The sequence below is a fragment of the Sus scrofa genome, chromosome 6 (genome assembly GCF_000003025.6).
Source record: "Sus scrofa isolate TJ Tabasco breed Duroc chromosome 6, Sscrofa11.1, whole genome shotgun sequence".
Taxonomy (NCBI): Eukaryota; Metazoa; Chordata; class Mammalia; order Artiodactyla; family Suidae; genus Sus; species Sus scrofa.
Window position 1 is genome coordinate 36,133,544 of NC_010448.4, and position 21,056 is coordinate 36,154,599.

Below are 21,056 nucleotides of genomic sequence, written 5' to 3' on the forward strand. Positions count from 1 at the left end.
GTGATTGGGAAGCTATCCTTTTGCTTTTTTTTTTTTTTTGGTCTTTTTGCCTTTAGGGCCGCTCCCATGGAATATGGAGGTTTCCAGGCTAGGGGTCTAATTGGAGCTGTAGCCACTGGCCTACGCCAGAGCCACAGCAATGCAGGATCTGAGCCGTGTCTGCAACCTACACCACAGCTCACAACTCACGGCAATGCTGGATCCTTAACCCACTGAGCGAGGTTAGGGATCGAACCTGCAACCTCATGGTTCCTAGTCGGATTCGTTAACCACTGTGCCACGATGGGAACTCCCATCCTTTTGCTGTATTTCGAAGTTTTTGATAGTATTTCTTAATGTTACAAAAACTATTTTTTTTCATTTTTTAAAATTTTGTTGAAGTATATTTGATTGACAATGTTGTGATAATAATCTGCTGTACAACGAAGTGATTCAGTTATACGTATACACACATCCATTCTTCAGATTCTTTTCCCATATAGATTATCACAGAATATTGGGTGGAGTTCCCTGTGCTATATAACAGGTCCCCATTGACAGTAGTGTGCACATGCCAGTCTCAAACCCCCAGTCCATCCTCCCTCCCCCCCTCTCGTAACTGTAAGTTTGTCTTCAAAGTCGGAGTGTTTGTTTTGTAAATAAGTACATTTGTATCATTTTTTTAGATTCCACATATAAGTGGTATCATATGCTGTTTGTCTTTTTCTGATTTACTTCACTTAGTATGATCTCTAGTTCCATCCACGTTGTTGCAAATGGCATTATTGCGTTCTTCTTTATTGCTGAGTAATAATCCATTATATATATGTATCACATCTTCTTTCATCTGTCGATGGACATTTAGGTTACTTCCATAGCTTGGCTGTTGTAAGTAGTGCTGCAGTAAACATTGGGGTGCATGTATCTTTTTGATGTCTGGTTTTCTTCGGATAGATGGCCAGGAGTGGGATTGCTGCGTCATAAAGTAGTTCTGTTTTTTGAGGCTCCTCCAAACTGTTTTCCATAATGGTTGTACCAGTTTACATTCCTACCAACAGTGTAGAAAGGTTCTCTTTTCTCCTTTTCTCCACACCCTGTCCAGCATTTGTTTATAGACTTTTTTTTTTTCTTTTTTTCTTTTTTTCTTTTTTTCTTTTTTTTTGCTTTTAGGGCCGTGCCCGTGGCACATGGAGGTTCCCAGGCTAGGGATCCAATCAGCTGCCAGCCTACACCACAGTTACAGCAATTCGGGATCCGAGCCTACACCACAGCTCACGGCAGCACTGGATCCTTAACCCACTGAGCAAGACCAGGGATCAAACCCTCAACTTCATGGTTCCTAGTTGGATTTGTTTCCACTGAGCCACGATGGGAACTCCTATTGTTTATAGACTTTTTGATGATAGCAGTCTGACTATTGTGAGATGATACCTCATCATAGTTTTTTTATGCATTTCTCTAATAATCAGCAATGTTCAGCATCTTTTCATGTGTTTTTTGACTATCTGTATGTCTTCTTTGGAGAAATGTCTATTTAGATCTTCTGTCCAATTTTTGATTTTTTTTATATTGAGCTGCATGAGTTGTTTGTATATTTTAGAGATTAGTCCCTTTTCGATTGTTTCATTTGCAAATATTCTCTCCCATCCTGTGGGTTGTCTTTTCATTGTTTATGGTTTCCTTTGCTCTCCAAATGCTTTTAAGTTTAATTAGGTCCCACTTGTTTATTTTTGTTTTTATTTTCATTACTCTAGGAGGTGGATCCAAAAAGATACTGCTGGAGTTCCCATCGTGGTGCAGGTGTGAATGAACCTGACTAGCACCCATGAGGACTCAGGTTCGATCCCTGGCCTTGCTCAGTGGGTTAGGGATCTGGCATCACCATGAGCTGTGGTGTAGGTTGCAGACTCAGCTTGGATCCAGCATTTACTGTGGCGGTGGTGTAGGCCAGCGGCTACAGCTCCAATTAGACCCCTAGCCTGGGAACCTCCACATGCGGCAGGTGTGGCCCTAAACAAGACAAACAAACAAACAAACAAACAAAAAAAAAACCCCAGAAAACAAAAAGATATTGCTGCGATTCATGTCAAAGTGTTCTGCCTATGTTTTCCTCTTAAGAGTTTTATAGTATCTGGTCTTACATTTAGATCCTTTTTTTGGTCTTTTTAGGGCCGAAATTGCAGCATATGGAGGTTCCTAGGCTAGGGGTGGAATTGGAGCATTAGCTCCTGGTCTGCACCACAGCTCATGCAAGGCCAGATCCTTAGCCCACTGAGCAAGGCCAGGGATCAAACCTGTGTCCTCATGGATGCTAGTCAGATTCATTTCTGCTGAGCCACGATGGGAACGCCACATTTAGATCTTTAATCTACTTTGAGTTTATTTTTGTGTGTGGTATTAGAGAATGTTCTGATTTCACTCTTTTACATGTAGTCTTATTTAGAAAAGTTGATAGTTTTTCTTAATGTTATGCAAACTATTAAAATGAAATAGCCCCAACACACAGTTTTTTGTTTTTTGTGGTTTTTTTTGTCATTTGGTCACACTCTCTCGTGAATGATGTTACCCACATCATTTATACGAGGCTAGGTGTCAGCTGCATTCCCTAACTTGCTAATCCCTGTTTTGACATGTATTTGTTAGACATTTATTGCTTGGTTCAGGATTTCTCAACATTGACATTTTGGTCAGCTAATACTTTGTTGTAGGGGGCTGTACTGTGCACTGTAGGATGTTTAGCAGCATCCCTGGTCTCTACCCCCAACTTGCTGGGGGCCCCCTTCAGTTGTGACAACCAGAGTTGTCTCCTGACATTGCCAATGCCCCCAGGACAAGCGCAGTCACCCCTGGTTAAGTGACCAGGGTCAGTACGCACACAGTCTAGAAACGTTATGGTAAATGCTCTTGTTTAAATAATAAGATACTACTGTGTGTAGAAAACAGATAAACATTCCCCCACCGCATTTTTGCTAATTCTTGAAGGAAAGATTAAATTGGGCTCCAAAAATAAGAAAACATGTTGAAGTCTGAACCACCAGGGACTTTGAATGTAATTCTGAGGATCTTAGAACATTATTAATCCTATATAGAGAGGAGCTCTGGAAAGTATTTGAGTCAGGAAGTGAAGGGTGTGTTTGCAGACATAACTTTTTTTTTTTTTTTTTGCCATTTCTTGGGCTGCTCCCGCGGCATATGGAGGTTCCCAGGCTAGGGGTCTAATCGGAGCTGTAGCTGCCAGCCTACGCCAGAGCCACAGCAACTCGGGATCCGAGCCGCGTCTGCAACCTACACCACAGCTCATGGCAACGCCGGATCCTTAACGCACTGAGCAAGGGGCAGGGATCGAACCCGCAACCTCATGGTTCCTAGTCGGATTCGTTAACCACTGCGCCACGACGGGAACTCCAGACATAACTTTGATACTATTACAAGGAGGGGAGTGGGACAAGACTGGCAACAGAAAGATGTTAGCAGTGTTGTAGTGTTCACATTTGTGAAGGATTGCAGATGGCGAAGAAGGAAAGAAAGCTTTGACTCTCGCTATCTGTTTCATTGAAAGGATCTTGGACCAAAGATGGAGGGGTGGAGAGCTTTGAGTTCTGATTCAGACCTGTCAGGTTTGAGCTCCCTGTGGGATAGCATAGGTAGAAATGCCCAGGGGATGGTCTGTAACCAAACAATATCCAGTCTAGAGATGGACATTGGGAGTTATCAACCGAGAAGTAAAAGTCATGGTTGGAACTTGAAGAGCCTCTTAGCATGTAATTGAGGGACAGGACCAGGACAGAACCTTGGGGAGTATCTACACTTAAGGTACAGTACGAAAAGGCAGCAAAGGATTCTGGGGAATCCTCAGAAAGAGAGAGCGTGAGGACAGCCAGTGCTATCGCAGAAGTGTGGAGAGGAAAGAATTTGTCAAGGAGAAGTTGGTTCACAGTAGGTATCATGCTACCTACTAAGTAAGTAGAAAGGCCAAAAAGGAGAGTACAGAGAAGAGGGCCTTTGGGTTTGGCATTAGCTGTCATTCAAGAAAGTGGTTTCAGGAGTTCCCGTTGTGGCGCAGTGGTTAACGAATCCGACTAGGAACCATGAGGTTGCGGGTTCGATCCCTGCCCTTGCTCAGTGGGTTAACGATCCGGCGTTGCCGTGAGCTGTGGTGTAGGTTGCAGACGCGGCTCGGATCCCGAGTTGCTGTGGCTCTGGCGTAGGCCGGTGGCTACAGCTCGGATTCAACCCCTAGCTTGGGAACTTCCATACGCCGGCCCAAAGAAATAGCAACAACAACAACAACAAAAAGACAAAAGACAAAAAAAAAAAAGAAAGTGGTTTCAGTTTGAATGGAGGCAGAATCTGGATTTCAAAGGGTTGACAGGTAAATGGGCTTGAGGCTACTTTTTCAAAAAAGTGTAATGGTGAAAAGGCAGGTGCCTAGAGCAGTAGGGCTGAAGGAAGTGTTCCGTAGGATCAGGGAGTCCCCTGCCTGTTTGTGGGCAGGGGTGGGTGGGTAAAGAGGGGGTGATGAATTGAGGCCTGGGAAAAGGGCATGGCTTTGAGGCAGAAGGAAGGAGTAAGAATTCATGAATTTTAGATGAAAAAGGAGAGGCAGAGGAAATCACATATGTTGGCCTCCAGGCACTGATGATATAATGTCTTTTACTAAGTGAGAAAAGTGACAGAAATGAGGTTGGGCACCTGAAGACGTTATTTGGCTAAGAGTAAAGATTAAATTGCTTGGGAGAGCCAAGAGCTTTGGAAGCTTGACAGTTTTGATTTGCAGATGTAATGGGGTTGAGGTCTCGAGTGGAGTCCTGTTTTTTCGGAAGTACGGGCAGAGTTCAGTGCACGCAGGGAAGTTCCCTGCAGAGCAGTTAAGGTACCCCTCCTGGGGAGGAACTTGGTGGATGGTTTAGAAATAAGACTGAGGAGAAAGGTGGGACAGAAAGCAAATGTTGGAAGCGCATTTGGAAAAATGCTGAAAATGGTTGCTTTAACTCTGTAGTGGTATTATTAGCGTAGGTGGCCAGATAGAGACATTATCTTAACAGGTTAAAGTGGACCTGTTAATAATTTGTATATTAATGACATTGTTTTTTCAAAGGTTCTGTGGTGCTTCTAATTTATGTACATTCTCTAGGACTCCTATCTAAAAATCATATTAATCCTCCTACTTTCTTTTCTCTTAAAGGTAACATACAGCATCATCTATGCAAAAGTATCTTAAGTTGTAAGAAATCCTGATTTTGCAGCCAACATTGAGAACTAGAACTGTCTAAAATGTATTAAAAGCTTCCTTGCATGTATGGTTCCTCCTTCCTCATTAATTTGTGCTCAGCTTGAGTATCTTCTCTTACATCGTGCCAGGGTGCAGACCCCTGTCAGCTGTCAGAGTCTGTCAGATCCACACTCATGATACCTGATCTCGAGTTGCTATGTTTTTTAACCATTATGTCTTCCTTAAATTTCTTTTTGCACCTGTGCTGTCAGTTATCACTTGCAGTTGCATGCTCTGCAGGTATGCTCTTCCTTTTATACTTTCATTCCGCTGCTTCAAACCATATGTGATATGGGAGACAAGCTGATAAAGCCCCTCAAGCGTGTGCCCGTAATAAGAAATGGTAGATGCTGAACAATGGTGCCAAGAACCCTTTCCTCAGGTCAAATCTGCAGACTCTTGAATGGCCACTGCTCTCCTTTCTGGTTTTAGCTTTGTTCTATGTTCTGAATAGCAGAGGTTGCCAGGAGCTTCTCTCTGGATTGGTGAAATGTTCAAGTCAAGAAGAGCTGAGTCTGTAGACAGTAGAATAATAGAAATTCATTTTACCATATGAAAGGAAAGTTATTATTGTGTGTAGTGTATGCCTTCCCTCCCTTTTTCTTAAAATCCTGAGTCAAGTAAAACAGTATGAATGCTGCAGGATGGCAGAAACAGTTTTTGACTAACGTTCACATGTTCAGATACCAAATACAGATAAATGTGTATGATGACTACTTGGATCCACAGAATCTTTTTAATCACTACAATTGGTGGCCAGACATTTAGAATGTAATAACACGGTATGCCTATCTACTTTATTGTTCATTCCTGGAGTGTAAAAATCAATTGTTGCTACTTAGTAATTCCCCCAAGTAAATTTATTAATGTAAAAATGGAGTCCGAGTCTCAAAGGATAATTAGTCATTCTTCTTGGGGCACGTAGAAACAAACAAAAAGGAGTTGCGTGTATGTAGAGCTATACCAAGCTCTTAGCACAGCTCTTCTTCACATCTGTGGAGTTAATCTTTTTTTTTTTTTTTTTTGGCTTTTTGGCTTTTTGCCATTTCTTGGGCCACTCCTGCAGCATATGGAGGTTCCCAGGCTAGGGGTCTAATTGGAGCTGTAGCCACTGGCCTACGCCAGAGCCACAGCAACGCGGGATCCAAGCCGAGTCTGCAACCTGCACCACAGCTCACGGCAATGCCGTATCGTTAACCCACTGAGCAAGGGGCAGGGATCGAACCCGAAACCTCATGATTCCTAGTTGGATTCGTTAACCACTGCGCCAGGACAGGAACTCCGAGTTAATCTTGTATTTAATAGTTTTGATTGTTTGGGGGTAAGTCAGATGGCTCTGTTTGTATTGGGCATTTCTCTGCCAGGCCTCCTAGTGCTTATACACCAGGAACTCCCCTGTGGGAGGCCCTCTGTAATCTTGTTACACAACATCACAGCATGTTACGCATCGCTTTTTAAATTCATTAAACTTAGGAAGGAGAGAGTGTAATAAAATAATATATGCATATGGTTAAAACAAATCAGGTAGTATTGAGAGTTTTTATGGTTAAAAAAACAGTAGTCTCTTGCTTCTACCCTGCCCTGCCCCAGCTTCCTAGAGGCAGCCCCTTTTTATTGTTTTTAGCTGTTTGTTCTGGGGTTTACCTAAATAATTATAAATGATATACTGCTGTTTCTTATCAGTGTTAGGCATTATTCACTTCCTTTAAGATAAATAACAAGGCAAAATCTACCCCCATTTTTTCAGTTGCTATGATCTGAATATTTGTGTCTCCTCAAAATTCATTATGTTGAAATCCTACTATCCAATGTGATTATATAAGAATGAGGCCTTGGGGGAGGTGATTGGGTCATAAGGACAGAACTCCCAGGAAGGAGATGAATACCCTTAGAAGGAGGCCTGAGAGAGCGCCATTGCCCCTTGCAGCAAGTGAGGAGACAGCAGGAAGTCTGCAGCCTGGAAGAGGGTCCTCACACGACCGGCCATGATCTTGGACTTCCAGCCTCCAGAACTGAGAGAAATAAATTTCTCTTGTTTATAGGCCATTCAGTCTGTGGTGTTTTGTTATAGCAGCCGGAACAGACTAAGATACCAATATAGTTTTGTTTTCGTTTTTAGGTAAAGCAAGAGATAAGGTTTCTATAATCATGGCATATAAATACTACTCATTGCAAGGCCAAGTGCTGTATTACATTATGTTCTCTTTCTGGTACAGCTTTTAATTTTTTCTTTTTCTTTTTTTCTTTTTAGGGCTGCACCTGTGGCATATGGAGGTTTTCAGGCTAGGGGGTGAATCAGAGCTATAGCTGCTGGCCTACACCACAGCCACAGCTACAGCTACAACAATGTCAGATCTGAGCCGCATTTTCCACCTACACCACAGCTCACAGGCAATGCCAGATCCTTAACGCAATGAACAAGGCCAGGGATTGAACCCTCAACCTCATGGTTCCTAGTCAGATTCGTTTCTGCCGAGCCACAGCAGAAACTCCCAAGCTTTTAATTTTTCCTGGAATTTTTATCTGCCCTTTTCTCATCTACTTATGAAATTTGCTTTAAACACATCCCTAATGCTTTGTGGTTGTGTTTTTAAACAAACATTCCTTTGTATCCACTATTCTTTGAGCCTCCTTTTCTGGGAAAACACCTCTGGAGCCCTCTTCCCTCCTCCAATCAGCTGGTTGCTCAGCTTATCGACTGCACAGCTATAATCTTTGGACTGCTATTTGCTGCTCTTGGTGGAATTTATTAATTACTTCATCTCCCATATTTTTGGTGGCCTTCATCCTAAAGAAAAGACTCCATGGGAGTACTTTTCTCAGCCTTTAGCTTGCTAGAAATGTCTTGTTCTGCCTTATATTTGGTATATAATGTGGACAGTATAGAATTATAAGTTGAGAATTATTTTCCCTTCCAATTTTGAAAACATCGCTACCCTTTTGACCCTGATTATCCAGAGCTGCTGTTGAGAATTTGACATTCTGATTGTCATCATTTTATGTGTGCCCCTTTGCCTCTTTGCACCCAGGATTTTTAAAAAGTAATCATGGGTATTCAATGGACCCTTTCAAGATGAGATCTGTGTGCACTGGTCCCCAAACAAGACTGATGTAATTTTTTCACTATGTATTTTAGTTCCAGGAAATGATTTGTGGTATTTCTTTGTGGCATTCTGTCTTTTTGGAATGTCAGTTATTTGGATTTGGGAAATCCTAGGTGGACCCTTAAGTTTCTCTTCTCTCATTTCTTTCTTTTTCTGATACCTTTGCAGAGATTTCTTCCACTTTGTCATTGACTCTTTTTTTTTTTTGGTTTAGGGTCATACCCACTGGTTTAGGGTCATACCCACAGCACGTGGAAATTCCCAGGCCAGGGGCCGAATTGGAGCTATAGCTACCAACCAATAGCACAGCCACAGCAACACCAGATCCACCAAATCTGAGCTGTGTCTGTGACCCACATCACAGCTCACCTCAACGCCAGATCCTCATTCCACTCAGTGAGGCCAGGAATTGAACCCATGTCCTCATGGATACTGGTCATGTTCCTTACAGCTGAACCACGATGGCAACTCCTCTATTGACTCATTTTGACTATTGTGTTCTTAAATTTTTTTTCTTTCTTTTTTTTTATTTTCTTTTTTGGGGCCACACCTGTAGCATATGGAAGTTCCCAGGCTAGGGGGCAAATTGGAGCTACAGCTGCCGGCCTACACCACAGCCACAGCCGCGCCAGATCCGAACCACATCTGCAACCTACACCACAGCTCACAGCAACTCCAGATCCTTAACCCACTAAGCAAGGCCAGGGATCGAACCCACAACCTCATGGTTCCTAGTCAGATTTGTTTCCGCTTCGCCACAGTGGGAACTCCAATTTGCTACTACTTTTATTCTGATTATTTTCTTTTTTAGCATTTTAATTCCTATTTTATAAATTCATTATTATCTTGTATCTGTGAAAGCACTAAAATTTTGTTGAAGTTTTCCTTTTTACCCTGCATTGCCAACTTTCCTCCTTTTTTGTGTTCTTCTTTGTTGGTTTGTTTTTCTTCATATTTGTCAGACTTTCTTCTGCAATGGATTTTTTTTTTTTTAATGTTTCATATTAAATCTCCAAAGCCAGGTGGAAGCTCTGTATCTGGACAGGATCTGTTGATAGATGGGCTTTACCTTGGACCAATTAGAGAATTAGCCCTTATTTGAGAGGATATTGTTTTGGAAGCCCTTTTTCTAGAGAAGAAACCTCTTCTCTCCAGGTTGGCTCATTGTTGCTGGCATTCCACTGAGTGGCTGTAATCAACTTTTTCTTATCCAGTGGCTGCATAGTAGTCTCAGCAGTATTTGACTCATGGGAATTCAGCCAGACATTTACTTATGCTAAGTAGGCAGCACCACGTAAGTATTAGCAGGCAACAGGGAACCTATTTGAGCACTCTGAAAAGGAAGCAGTAGCAGATAAATTGGGAAAGAAGACCAGTATTCAAAGGACCACCAAACGAGTGGTGAGTTTATTATCCCCCCACCGCATTCTCCCTCAGGCTGAACTTAATCCAGCTTAACCTGGAGGTGGAAGTGGTCACTAGGGGCACAGTGAGCACCAGGGGAAGCCCTCTAGTTGTAATTTAGGGGGCAGAAAACGGAGTATCCAATAGAGTGCGAAATTGTGTTTTTTGTTTTTCCTCATTCCAATGCACAGTGGAACTTGCAGGAGCCAGGATTCTGAGGGAGAACCTTCGTCTGTGTTTGGTGGAGTTGTGGTCCCAAGAGGATGAGGCCTATCTCGTTTTTTCTCCCTCTCTGTCCTCTGGGTGGACCCAGGTACAGTTGCAGAAGTGCCGGGCAAAGTAGGATAACCAGAGCCCCAGGTTTCTGACTGGAAGACTGAAAAGAAGAGCCCCAGGAACCCGAAAGCACTAGGAAGATGGCAGAGAGGGAGGAGCTCAGGAAAATGACTCCGTAAAAGCTGTTTATTATCCCCTAGGCTGATTCCTAAGCTACAGACATGCATAGATCTACTCCTCAACAGCTCAGCAAAGACTTTTGGATAGAACAATCACCATCCAGGTCCCAGATTGGCCACTGGGGAGCACACATGTGGGACAGGTGCATATAACACTGCAAAGGCTTTAAAAACAACTAATATTGGAACCACAGCTCACAGAGGACAAGGTACAGATTGCAGCCTGAATCTAACTAGGTCAGTTATCTGCTAGAACAGAATTGTCGACGTTCATCATGGATTTAAACAAGGCCTAGAATTCATAGTATTCAAAACGAATACGATACAAAATTACTTGGCATTTGAAGAACGAGGAAAATATCTCTCATGAGAAAAGACAGCGGACATCAGTGCCAAGATGACACAGATGTTGTAGTTACCTAACAAAGAATGTAAAACATGTATTTAGGAAGTGCTCCAACAGGGAATCACAGGTACTCTTAAAATTACTAGAAAAATAGTTTCAGCAAAGAAATAGAAGATACAAAAAAGAATCAGATGGAAAAGTTAGAATGGAACTATAGTAACCTAAGTAATACCTCAGTGGATGAACTTGATTTTAAAATGAGGATGACAGAGGAGTCAGTGAGCTTGAAGATAGAACAGTGGAAGTTATCCCATCTGAACAAGAGGAGTAGAGGAGAAAGTGGTGCTAAAAAAATATTTGGAAAAATAGTAGTGGCAGACTTCCGAAATTTGGCAGATGTGAACATAATGATTCAAGAAACTGTGAACACAATCATACTCAAAGAATTCTGCACCCAAACATTTAGTAACCGCACTGCTAAAAACAAGACACATTAAAAACCATGAAAGCATCAAGAGAAAAGCAGCTTAGGGAACAACTAGAATAAGTGCAGATTTCTCATCAGAAACCATGGAAGTCAGAAAGTGACCCAATATTATGTTACATGGTGAAAGAGAAGAACTATTAACCAAGAACTCTGTCCAGTGAAATTAGCCTTTGAGAATGAAAGTGAAATAAAGCATGATAAAGCATTTTGGTTGAAGAAAAAAACTAAAGAAAAATCATTGCTGGTAGCTTGCTGCAAAAGAATTGCTAAAGGAAGTTCTTCAGACAGAAATGATATACTTTATCTGGGTAAATTTAATAGATCTGTCTCCTCTTGAGTTCTTTAAAGTGAGGTAATGGTTGAAAGTAAAATGTGACCTTGTCTGATAGGATTTCATATGTACATGCATGTGATTTATGAGGTAGCTGCTGTAACATACAAGGGAGAGAGCAAGGAGGGTGGAGACCAAGGGTAAAGGAACCTATGTGGTGGTGGTGGTAGAATTTATGCCCACAGGAGTTTAAGTTATGGAGGTGACTGAGGGATACGGCACGGAGAAGTCAATGCCATTAAAGAAGATTTTGATTGCTTACATTCCCAAGAGAAAAATAAGTGCCTCATCTTGCAGGGCCATCAGATTTTTGGCAGGAGGCAAAAGCAGGAGCAATAGGAATGGCATAGAGGGCAGGGGTAGGATAAACAGTTTAGAATTGGCTAGTTTGGGTGATTGCTGCAGCCGTTGGGGCATAGTTTTGGCACTGGACCCTGGCTTGACACAGGGCTTGGTATGTGAATTCGATAAGGAGATGGGTGAGGGCACAGCATTTCATCAGGTAATCTGCATGCTCTAAGCTAGCTGTCTACAACTCCTAGGAGTTAGCTAGCCCTGGGAGCATAAGTCTCTCCCTAGATCCAGAGGACCTCCTAAGATGTCAGAACATCATAAGATATAGAAAATAAACAACATACGGAAATAGTATAAGTGGTAAGTTTTAGACATTCCTCTTGAAATGAAAGAATATTGACTTTAAGCAGACTGTGAAAATTGAGTATGTATATTGTAATTGATACCATGACTACTTTAAAAACTATATAGATAACAGTAAAAATGCAATAAGTAATTTTTTTTTTTTTGGCCTTTTTTGGGCCATACCTTCAGCATATGCAAGTTCCCAGGCTAGGGGGCGAATCAAAGCTGTAGCTGCTGGCCTACATATACACCACAGTCATAGCAACACAGGATCCAAGCTGCATCTGCCTCCTATACCACAGCTCACGGCAATGCCAGATCCTTAACCCACTGAGCAAGGCCAGGGATCAAACCTGCATCTTCACAGATACTAGTTGGACTCGTTATCGCTGAGCCACAGTTGGAACATCTGCAATAAATAATTAAATTGTAATAGTAAAAATGTTTAGATAATGCACAAGAAGGCCAGATGGGGAAAAAAGGAATTAAAAATAGTGAACAGGCAGAAATGAAAAAAAACTAGTGGTAGACTTAAATCCGGACTTATCAGTAATTTCATTAAAATTAAATAGTTTAAACACACTAATTTAAAAGATTGTCAGAATGGATTTAAAAAACAACCAAATTGTATGGCATCTTCACGGAATTTATTTCAAATACAGTGAAATAGGCAAGTTAAAATTAAAGGAGGGGAAACATACTAGGCAATTAATCAGAAGAAAATGAGTGGTGCTATTACTCTCAGACAAAATGGCCTTCAGAGGGAAGAGAGGTTCAGTTCCCCGTGAAGACGTAGCAATGCTAAATGTGTATATCTCTAAGAGTAGAGCTGCAAAATAGATGAAACAAAAGCTGGCAGAACTGAAAGGAGAAATTGACACATCCACAGTTGTATTTGGAGACTTCAACATGTATCTCTCAACAATTGATAGGGAGTTCCCATCGTGGCTCAGTGGTTAACGAATCCGACTAGGAACCACGAGGTTGCAGGTTCGGTCCCTGGCCTTGCTCAGCAGGTTGAGGATCTGGCATTGCCGTGTAGGTTGCAGACGCGGCTCGGACCCCGTGTTTCTGTGGCTCTGGTGTAGGACCGCTACAGCTCTGATTAGACCCCTAGCCTGGGAACCGCCATATGCCGTGCAGGAGTGGCCCAGGAAAATGGCAAAAAAAACACCAAAAAACAAACAAACAAACAAAATTTGATAGACCCATTTGACAGGAAATCAGCAAGGATATAGGAAAACTCAACACCAGCCAGGGTCTCATTGATGTTTATAGAACACTCTGCCCAGCAACAACAGAATACACATTCTTTTGAAGTACCCACAGAATATATATCAAGATAGACTGTAACCCAGGCCTAAAACAAGTCTCAACAAATTTGAAAGAACTGAAATCTTAGAGTGTGTTCTTTGACTACAGAGGAATCAAACTAGAAATCAGTAGCAGAAAGAGAACAAGAAATTCTCCAAATACTTGGAAACTCAGCAACGTGCTTCCGAATATTGATAATTTGAAGAGAAATTTTAGAAAATACACTGAACTGGGAATTCTCTTGCGGTGTAGTGGGTTAAGAATCTGGTGTTGTCACTGCAGTGGCTTGGGTTGCTGCTGTGGCGTGGGTTCAGTCCCTGGCTTGGGAACTTAGATATGCTGCAGTCATGCCCCCACCCCCCACCAAAATACGTTGAACTGAAGGAAAATAAAAATACTACGTATCAAAATTTGTGAGATGTAGCTAAAGCAAATAAATTTATAATACATAATGCACTAGAAAAGAAAAATCTCAAATCACCTAGTTCACCTCTAGGAACTTAAAAAAAGAATAGAGTAAAATAAACCCAAAGTAAACTAAAGGAAGGAAATAAAGAGCAGAGATCAGTGAGGCTGAAAATGTAGAAATAATAGAGAAACTCATTGAAACAAGCTTGTGTGGGGAAAAAAGAAATCAATGACATTGTAAATCACCTGTAATAAAATTTCTTTTTAAAAAAGACATCAATGAAATTGACAAACTTCAGCAAAACTGAAGAAAACATAAATTAGTAATATCAGAATATCAACTACAGATCTGCCAGACATCAAAAAGATAAGGAGGAGTTCCCGTCGTGGCGCAGTGGTTGACGAATCCGACTAGGAACCATGAGGTTGCGGGTTCCATCCCTGGCCTCACTCAGTGGGTTAAGGATCCGGCGTTGCCGTGAGCTGTGGTGTAGGTTGCAGACGCGGCTCGGATCCCGAGTTGCTGTGGCTCTGGCGTAGGCCAGTGGCTACAGCTCCAATTCAGCCCCTAGCCTGGGAACCTCCATATGCCACGGGAGCGGCCCAAGAAATAGCAACAATAACAGCAACAACAACAACAACAACAACAACAAAAAAGACAAAAGACAAAAAAAAAAAAAAGATAAGGAAATCCTACAACTTTATGCACATAAATTTGATAACTTAGGTGACATCAGCCAATTCCTTAAAAAGGGCAAACTACCATAACTTCCCCAACATGAAATAGATAATTCAAATAGGCTTATAGCTATTAGGGAAATTGAATTAATAACTTTAAAATTCTCATAAAAGAAATCACTGGGCCCAGGTTGTTTCACTAGGGAAGTCTATGAAATGTTTTTTTGAAAGAATTAACACTAGTTCTACCCGGTCTCTTCTAGAAAATACAAGGGGAGTAAACACTCCTTTATTCATTTGTAATCAGTGTTTTCCCGATGCTGAAACCAGACAAAGGCAGACAAAAAGAAAAACTACAGACCAGAGTCCCTCATGACTTATCGATCCAAAAATTCTTAACAAAATATGGCAAATAGAATCTATCGATATATAAAAGAATTCTACATCATGGCCAAGTGGTGATTATTCCAGGGCTACAAGCCTGGTTCAGTATTGAAAAATCAGTTAATGTGACCTATCATACTAACGGGCTGAAGAAGTAAAATTTTGACATGATCATATCAGTAGATTTAGTAAAGCATTTAACAAGTTTCAACACCTTTGTTTCATGTTCATCCTCCTAGAGAAGTAGGAATATGGTATAATGTCCTTAACCTGATAAAGAACATCTATAAAAATCTAACTTAATAGTGAAAGACTTTTGTCAGCTTTCAACCACTGCTCTTTAGCACAGTATGGAAGTTCTAACTAGTGCAATAAGGCAAGAAAATAAAAGGCATATAGATAAGAAAAAAGTGTAAATGATGTAATTGTCTGCATAAACAATCCCAGGGAATCTAGAAGAAAAAAATTCTGGAATTAGAAATAGGTTCATCAGGGTCAGAGGATATATATCAGTCATATACAGAAATCAGCCGTGTTTCGTTTATTAGCAATGAACACACAGAAACCAAAATGAAAATGCAGTGCCATGTTCAGTTGCTCAAAAAAATGAAACACTTGGGTATAAACCTTACAAAACATATATGGGACCTGTATGCTCAAAACTATGCAGTAGTGATGAAAGTAAAGATCTAGAGAAATGGAGAGACATATGATGTTCGTGCATCAAAGATGTCATTTATTCTCAGATCAGTGTGCAAGTTAATATAACTGCTAAGTAAGATTATTCTAAAAACTTACATGGAAAAGCAAAGGAACTAAAACAGCCGAAAACAGTTTTAAAAAGAAAAATAAAGTGGGAGCAGTCACTATTCCAATTTCATGACATTATGCAATTACAGTGGTCAAGACTGTGTAGTATTGGTGAAGGGATAAATTCATTAATCAGTGGACCAGAACAAGGAACCCAGAAATAGCCCCACACAAACATGACCAACTGATTTTTGACAAACACACAAAAGCAGCTGAAAGAGAAAAAGTAGTCTTTTCAGGAAATGTTGCTAGAGGAATTAGATTCCCACAAGCAAAAACAGGAACCTTGGCCTAAACTCGCATTTGATACAAACATCAGCTCAAAATGGATTATAGATTTATAAGTAAAACATTTAGATGATAACATAGGAGAAATCCTTGGAGCATAAGGCTTGTTGAAGGAAAAAAAAAACATTCCAGATTTCCTGTTGTGGCTCAGTGGGAAACGAATCTGACTAGGAACCAACAGTGCTTGCCATTAGAGAGGTTGTGGGTTCGATCCCTGGCTTTGCTCAGTGAAGAATCCAGCATTGCTGTGAGCTGTGGTGTAGGTCACAGACGTGGCTCGGATCCCAAATTACTGTGGCTGTGGTGTAGGCTGGCAGCTGTATCTCTGATTCGACCCCTAGCCTGGGAACCTCCATATGCCGCAGGTATGGGCCTAGAAAGCAAAATAAATAAATAAATAAATAAATCCTGTCACAAGACTCTGTTAGGAGGATTAAAAGACGAAGTATAGATAGACTAGGAGAATATATTTACAAGCTACTTCTCTAACGAAGGATTCATGTCTAGAATACATTAAAAAAAACTCCCAGAATTCAATAGTAAAACCACAGTCCATTTAGAAAATGGACTTCAAAATTGAGCAAACAGGAGTTCCCGTCATGGCACAGTGGTTAACGAATCCGACTAGGAACCATGAGGTTGCGGGTTCGGTCCCTGCCCTTGCTCAGTGGGTTAACGATCCGGCGTTGCCGTGAGCTGTGGTGTAGGTTGCAGACGCGGCTCGGATCCCGCGTTGCTGTGACTCTGGCATAGGCCGGGGGCTACAGCTCCGATTGGACCCCTAGCCTGGGAACCTCCATATGCCGTGGGAGAGGCCCAAGAAATAGCAAAAGACAAAAAACAAAACAAAACAACAACAACAAAAAAAAAAAACTAGTGGCAATACCAATGGCAATACCAAAGGCTGGCAAGAATGAAGAGAAACTGGATCTTTCACACATGCTCGTGGGAATGTAAAATGATATAGCCATTCAGAATAGTTTAGTAGTTCCTTGAAAAACTAAATCTGGTAACCCAGCAGTTGCACTCCTGGGCAGTTACCTCAGAGAAATGAAAACGCAAATCCATATAAAAACCTGTGTGTGATTACCCATGGCAGCTTCATCTGTAATAGCTCCAAACAGAAGCAACCAAAATGTCCCTCAGTAGACAAGTGATTAAAAAACTGTATGTAGCTCAGGGAGTTCCTATTGTGGCACAGCGGAAATAAATCCAACTAGGAACCATGAGGTTGTGGGTTCGATCCCTGGCCTCGCCCAGTGGGTTAAGGATCCGGCGTTGCGGTGAGCTGTGGTGTAAGTCGCAGGCACAGCTTGGATCTGGCTTGGCCAGCGGCAACAGCTCTGATTCGACCCCTAGCCTGGGAACCTCCATGTGCCGCAGGTGTGGCCCTAAAAAAGACAAAAGGCAAAAGACAAAAAAACAACAAAAAAAAGTGCTGTAGTTCATCCATATTGTGGAATAGTACTCAGTGGTAACAAGGAATGAACTACCAATAACATGCAACAACTTGGATTTTTTTTTTTTTTGCCATTTCTTGGGCCGCTCCCGCGGCATATGGAGGTTCCCAGGCTAGGGGTCTAATCAGAGCTGTAGCCGCCGGCCTACACCAGAGCCACAGCAACGCGGGATCCGAGCCGCATCTGCAACCTACACCACAGCTCACGCCAACACCAGATCCTTCACCCACTGAGCAAGACCAGGGATCGGAACCCGAAACCTTGTGGTTCCTAGTCGGATTCGTTAACCACTGAGCCACGAAGGGAACTCCAACAACTTGGATTTTAAAGCATTATGTTGAGTGAAGCCTTTCTCGGAAGTCACCTACTAAGAGTTCCTGTTGTGGCTCAGCACGTTAAGAACCCAACTAGTATGAATGAGGATGCAGGTTTGATCCCTGGCCCCGCTCTCTGGGTTAAGGATCTGGCGTTGCCACAAGGTGCAGTGTAGGTCACAGACATGGCTTGGATATGGCGTTGCTAAGGCTGTGGCATTGGCTGGCATGCCACACCAGTTCATCCCCTAGCCTGGGAACTTCCACATGCTGCAGGTATGCCTCCAAAAGGAAAAAAAAATATACAGTGCCAAAAAAAGGGGCTCATACCGCATAATTCTGGTTATGTAACATTTTTGACGTCACAAAATTATAAAGACAAAAACAGCCTTGTGATTGCCAATGGTAGGCATGGAAGTGGACTAAATATGTGACTATGAAAGGGTAGCATGAAGGAAATCTTTGTGGTGATAGAATAATTTTGTATCCTTTTTTTTTTTTTTTTTTTTTCCCTGTCTTTTTAGGGCCACACTTGTGGCGTATGGAAGTTCCCAGGCTTGGGGTTGAATTGGAGCTGCAGCTGCAGGCCTACACTGTACCTCATGGCAATGCTGGATCCTTAACCCACTGAGTGAGGCCAGGGATCGAACCTACATCCTATGGACACTAGTCAAATTTGTTTCCACTGAGCTACGACAGGAACTCCCCTAATTCTGTATCTTGATTGAAGTTGTGTTTTCATGAATCTACACATGTGATAAAATGGCATAGAACTGCATACACCCACTGCATCCATGTCAGTGTCCTGGTTTTGATTTTGTACTATAATAATGTATGCTGTAATGGTTGGAGGAAACTGGGTAAAGTACACAGAACCTTTATGTGTTATCTTTGCAGCTTCTCATGAACCTATAATTATTTCAGAATAAAAATAAATAGCTTCAAACCACAATCTAAATGCAGTATAAGTTCAAACAAGTGGTAGTTAAAATGTCTATTTGGAGGCCTTAAAGGATGCTCACGTCAGTATTTAACACTCTGCTTGCACATCTAGGAATAAAGGACAGTCAATTACTATACTTTGTGTTTAACACAATTACTGTCTTACAAAAGTAGCTCTAATAAACTGTTCTTAAAAAAAAACAAAAAAAAACAAAACTGGGAGTTCCTTGTGGCGCAGTGGAAATGAATCCAACTGGTATCCATGAGGATGTGTGTTCGATCCCTGGCATTGCTTGGTAGAACAAGGATCTGGCATTGCCGTGAACTGTGGTGTAGGTCACAAATGTAGCTTGGATCCCTCGTGGCTGTGACTGTGACAGGCAGATGTAGCTCCACTTTGACTCCTAGCCTGGGAACCTCCATATGCCCCACTTGTCCCCGACACCCAAAAAAGGCAGAGTTCCCATTGTGGCTTAATGGAAACAAATCTGACTAGTAGATTCAGGTTCAAACTCTGGCCTTGCTCAGTGGGTTAAGGATCCAGTGTTGCCGTGAGCTGTGGTGTAGGCTGGCAGCTGCTACTCTAATTTGACCCCTAGCATGAGAACTTCTACTTCTATAATGCCACAGATGCTGCTCTAAAAAGCCAAAAAAAAAAAGCTCCTCTGTCCAGCACCAGTTATCACCACGCTCACAAATATTCCAGGTTTATCCAAAAGAACATAAAGAAGTAAAGAACTCATGACTGGACATTATACTGCTTGGGTTGAGCTTTTCCAAATTGGCACTTTCCTTGTATTTCTGGTGTTTCGTTTCCTGCTGGGAATTTTTTTTTTTCCTTTTTACAGCCGTACCTGTGGCATATGGAAGTTCCCAGGCCAGGGATTGAATTGGAACTGAAGCTGAGGCCTATGCCACAGCCACAGCAGTGCCGGATCCTTGACCCACTGAGTGAGGCCAGGGATTGAACCTGCATCCTCATTGGGACAACAGGTTCTTAACTCACTGAGTCACAGTGGGAACTCCTCCTCACAGGAATTTTGTAATGCGAAATGTGTAAAGAAGGAATATGTACACACTTGTATATAAATTCTCATGGAAGATATGTGGCCATTATGAGAGCAAGTATACCTAGTAGGTCCAAGTTTGTAAAACCTCATCGTAACTGGTGATACACAAGTTGAATTTTTAAATAATACCATTTTGGATAACGCAATTCTAATTTTGGTTGAAAGTGTAGATCAGGTATTGCCAGGCTTATGTCTTACAGCTGTCTGTCCAAAAAGTTTTCACTGCTAATTTAAGTAACAGTGCTTTTATTATTTAGTCAACACCTGTCAGACACTGTTGTCAAAACTTTACATTCTCATTGAATTTCCTCAAAACACCTAAGATAGCATTAGCCTCTCACAGTTGCAGAAACTGGGCTCAGAGGGGCTTGGTAACTTGAGCAAGGTCACCAGTTGTAAGGCTGGAATTTGAGCCTAGGAGCTGACTGCAGTGCTCAAGTTATTAGCAAGTATGTTCCACGGTCACTGTGAGTGCCCCCTTGTTTACGTGATTCACACTTCTGCCTCCAGTGGCAACCGAATTGCTCAAGAACCCAGTTCCCTTTCTTACCTTGTTCAGACCTCTTTCAATACCAATTCACTAGAAACCCTAGCCTTATCTCTGAGAATGGCAGTACTACTCTGCACTTTGTGGTTCTTTATATTTAGATCTACATTTAAATAGCCTGGTCTTTCTTAGTAAATAGACATAAAATTATATAGCATATACATTGTTCCAGGCAGCTGGAAAGTTTTGTTTTTGTTTTTTGTTAATTTATTGTTTTGTTTTGTTTTTTAAATCAGTCTGTTTTATTTGGAAACAGTAGTAGCAAAGCAAAAGTCAGGGTTTGTTCTGGAGTAAAAGTTATTTGACTTGATTATCTTCTCTCTTAATTATATCATAGTTTTAAAAAGTGACTAGTAGCAAGCAAAGATGTTTATTGTTTATAGACGTAAATAAATCCAGTCTTGTCATTAACCACTGTGCAGCTGGGCAGACCCCTAAGATCACATGGCAAGATACACTATTGAAAAATGATATAAATACCTGCCTTTTAGACTTAGATGCACAGTTTTCAGTTCCTCTGAAAACAGTTAAGCAACTTATATTTGTTATTTTAAATATTTTAGATAAAATGTGGTATCTTCCCCAAAGATATTAGCATGCTTTTTTTTTTTTTTTTTTAAATCTTTTTAGGGCTGTACTCACAGCATATGGAAGTTACCAGGCTACGGATCGAGTCCGAGCTGTAACCACCTCTACCACAGCCACAGCAAGGCCAGATCCAGGCCCTGTCTGCGACCTACACCACAGCTCACAGCAACACCAATCCTTAACTCACTGAGCAAGGCCAGGGATCGAACCCGCATGCTCATGGATACTAATCAGAT

General features: G+C 41.6%; 1 protein-coding gene and 1 long non-coding RNA gene across 2 annotated transcripts in view; both read left to right on the top strand.

Annotated features, from left to right (window-relative positions):
• Positions 1–21,056, top strand: part of N4BP1 (NEDD4 binding protein 1) — a 55,777-nt gene that overhangs the window by 11,355 nt on the left and 23,366 nt on the right. The window lies entirely within an intron of this gene.
• Positions 9,112–10,829, top strand: LOC106510502. Its single transcript, XR_001309041.2, has 2 exons — positions 9,112–9,756; positions 9,951–10,829. It is a non-coding gene; the product is annotated as an uncharacterized LOC106510502 (long non-coding RNA).